This window comes from Alligator mississippiensis, chromosome 1 (genome assembly GCF_030867095.1).
Source record: "Alligator mississippiensis isolate rAllMis1 chromosome 1, rAllMis1, whole genome shotgun sequence".
NCBI lineage: Eukaryota > Metazoa > Chordata > Crocodylia > Alligatoridae > Alligator > Alligator mississippiensis.
The window spans coordinates 466,170,621-466,174,365 of record NC_081824.1 but is presented as its reverse complement, the minus strand read 5'-3'; the positions used below and the strand labels follow the sequence as shown (position 1 = coordinate 466,174,365).

The window sequence follows — 3,745 nt, the reverse complement described above, 5'->3', positions numbered from 1 at the left end:
TATTTTGCCCCATAATCCCATCCTAATCTGACCTTTATTTAGGGCTCTGGACTTGATGAAGAATATTATTTTGCATATTAATTAGCAAATATGCAATGAAATTCTATTTAAAATGTGTAATTCATTAACAAGCTTTGATTGGGTCTAGATTAGCTTTGAAAAAGGAACTGGGAATAAGCAACCACCTTCAGCCTGGTAGGCGGGATGGAGGAGCCGGGGCCCGCAGGCAGCTTTGGGCTTCTCCCCAGCCCCCAAAAAAGCAGCCTGAGATTTATTTATTTATTTTTAAAAGGATTTTTACCTCCCCAAAAACTGATCCCCAACACAACCAAGAAATGCACGGAGGGCGAATTGCAGCGGGTGGCCCAGACTCAGAGATAACTGAAGAAAAGGGGAGGGGAAAAGAAAAGAAGTTGTTCACCTCCATCCAGTGCAGGAAACACACCGACTTTCAAAAGCAAGAATACTATATAGCCAGTCACTGTAATGACAATACTATGTACAGAATAATTATGATATAGCAGTACCGCAACAATAACGATCAGCTGATGCCCAGCCCAGGGTTTCTAGCGCCCGTGCCACTGTTTTAAGAGAAGCTGGATGTGCAGAGCGTGTTTTGGCAGCCAAACAGATTTTAAAAATCATTTCATTAACGTCATGATAGTAATTTTAAAAATCTTATTCACGTCATGATAATCATGCACCGCTAAAATGAGAAATAATTAGAATAGTAAGCAACATGAACGTTAATTAGGAGTATGTAAACGTAGAATAATTAGTGAAGAGCCGCGTGTAAAAGGTAACACTAAGCACCCGGAGGAGCAGAGGAGGGGGCTCCCCGGCTGTTTTGGGGCTGGGGTGGGGAGGGAAGGAGCAGGCGCCCCGGGGCTCCCGCACGCCGGCTCGGGCACGTGCAGCGCCGTGTGGGCGGGCGGGCGGCTCCGCGCTGCCTCCCCGGGCGCATCCTGAGCCGCTGCCCGAGCCCGGAGCTGCGCCCCGCCCCGCCCCCGGGACAGAGCTCCGCGCTCCTCCACTGCGGGTCCCGCACACGGCGCAGGCGCGCCCTCGCCCAGGCCACGCCTCCCGGGCTGGATCTCCGCGCTCCTCCACAGCCGCTCCCCCACTGGCCGCCCCCCCCTCCCCGCACGTCGCGGGCGTTCCTTCGCCTAGGCCACGCCCCCCGGGCCGGCGGGTGGGGGCGGGGGCGGGGGCGGGGCAGGGAAGGGGCGGGCGCTGCTTCTTTCATACCGGCGTTCATTGGCGGAGAGGCGCTGCACGCTGTAGTAGCTGATTGGGTGTGGCGGATGTCCGTCAGGGCTGAGAGCTTTTAAATACGACTGTAGGCCGCCCTTCTGCGCCACGCGGTCGGGGAGTGGGTTGCGGGGCAGGCTGTGCTGCTCCGCGGGCGCTGGGCACGGGGCGTGTTCAGGCCTGCAGGCGGAGCGGTGCAGTGTGTCCCCAGCACTCGAGGGTCCCCAGCCCTGCTGCCGCGGGGAGGCTGTGCAGAGGGCACTTTCCTCAGTCACAGCACACATCACTCGCGGGTGAAATGCAGCAAGAAGACGTGGCTGCCAGGGGTCGGGACAGGGCCAGGCTCTTCGGGACCCGCTAGCCTGAGGTCTTGGCTCCTGAAGCAAACTTTTTACTGGTGTTGGATGCTGCGGCTTGGGCGGGGGCTGTGAGGTGCCAGACGACAGTGGCCGTGTCAGCACCGCACGCGCGGGTCACGAGCTGGGCTGTCGTGTGGGAGCTCAGAGAGGTCAAATCGGTCTGAGCTGTCGGGGCTTTCCCGGTGCTTTGCAGCAAGAAACACTTTTTTTTTTTCCTAGTCAAAAATTCAAGTGAAAGAAGTGTTTTCTGAGAGGGACTGCCCTCGGGCTAGAAAGCTGCAGGGGGCGGCTGGTTAGTCGCTGCTGTGGAAACCCCGGTTGCTGCGGTGCGACGGGACAGGACTGCTGCAGCTGAAAGCTGGCCCGTGTTGGGGAGCTGTTCAGATGTCGGCTCCTGCCAAACTTGTGGTCTCGCCTCTCTCTAGACTAGAGTTCATCACCGAAGCGGGAAGGTAACCAGTGAAAAGACGAGCACAGCGCAGCGGCGCGTGTCTGTAAGGAGGCTGCGAAGCGACACTGCCCACAGCCGGGTCTGCCACTTCTCTTGTGTCGAACCCGAAAGGTGCGGCTGGGCCCTCAAACGCGCCTGCGCTGGAGCTGCAAGTGGGGAAGATAAATACTGCCATTATGCTGAATTTGGTAGATTCAAGATTTGCTCTCCACTTCCGTGATTGAAGAGAGACCCACTTGACTCTTACCTGTGTCGTGGAACTAAACGCCACGCTGACATTTCGTCTGCACACTCAGCGTATTAACTGCTAGCAGCGAGAGAAGCTGAAGCAACTCTGCCTGGTTGTGTCCAGGCTCCAACTTTTATACAACAATGTAAAAAACCCGCGCGTGCGAACAATGGGATCATATGTGGTCAATCAGGAAATGGAGTCTTTATGCTGGCACCTCACAGTACTTTTCCCCTTTCCTTATACTTCCCGCTCGCTTCCGTGCCTACGTAACAAGTTCACTCAGAGTTAATGGTCTCCGGAGCCATCTTAGGTGACTGGCTTCCACAATCCCTCCTTTTGGCCCAGCTACGCCCAGGCCAACCCAAACTGCTACCATTAACTCAATACAGTCTAATACCCATAAGATCTTTTCTCTCCTCTTCTCTTGTTTCTTCTCAATCTCCTTCATTATCATCAACTGAATGCCAGTGGTGCATGCTTGTCTAATTGCAGTGGCTTTACATAGTTTACAGCAACATGTAATCTTTTGAACACAGACAAATCTGACAATGAGTACGAATGCTCCTATTATAAGGTACTTGAGCATTTCCCTTATCCACCCATTGACATTTGGGAGCCATCCCTAAAAGGACAGACTAGCGGGTGGCTCTTTTCCTTCTTCAAATTCAGCCAAAGCCTTCTCCATTGACTGGATGTGCTCATTGATCTCTTGGGATTTGTCTGGTATATAGATACAACGTTCATTCCCTACTAATGCACAGGTTCCACCCTTGCTTGCAAGTATAATATCTAGAGCCATTCAGTTTTGCATTGCTACTAGTCTGGTGGCATATATTTCTAAATGTATGTCCTTTAAAGCACCTATAGTTTCATTGGCAAATTTTTCAAAGCTTTTACTTAAGGCATTAACTCCCCGCATAGCCTTGGCAGCTCCATACCATGGAAAGGCAGACCCAAAAGTCCCTTGGACATCATTTATGTATGGAACAGATGTTGGCGCAGAGATGCGAACAGTCCTTTTGTTTCTTACCCGTCCCCCCAACCTGGGTTGCACCCTGATACCTGGAATAACAATTCCAAGATAACAACTACTTTTCCAGTTTGGAGGGAGCCATTTGTAGGCTTTTTTCCCACAGATAAAGTAGCTGCCCACAAACGCTGTGCGGGCTAATGAAATATTGCATGTCTCTGGGGCAAAATAGTGAAATATTCCATCTGCAGTGACATTGGTTTGGCAATCCAGAGTATGATTGCACTGGCTGGAGCCCATAGAAATATTTCCGTCATTATTCCTGTGGCAGATATATCCTCCCGTGGTATTTTGGTACAATGTACCGTGGTACCTTTTCTGATTCGAGTCCCCCAACTGGAATCTCTCCTCTCTCTCTCTTTATCTTAACTCAGTAAAATCAGCTCCATATCCTGTTCTACAAGAAGGTAACCTCTTCATTT

The 3,745-nt window shown here is 51.9% G+C and overlaps 1 long non-coding RNA gene across 1 annotated transcript; it reads left to right on the top strand.

The window, feature by feature from the left end:
- The first annotated feature begins 1,114 nt into the window (after positions 1 to 1,114).
- LOC132248627 (uncharacterized) lies at positions 1,115 to 3,524 on the top strand. Its single transcript, XR_009459936.1, has 2 exons — positions 1,115 to 1,618; positions 2,036 to 3,524. It is a non-coding gene; the product is annotated as an uncharacterized LOC132248627 (long non-coding RNA).
- Positions 3,525 to 3,745: the final 221 nt, after the last annotated feature.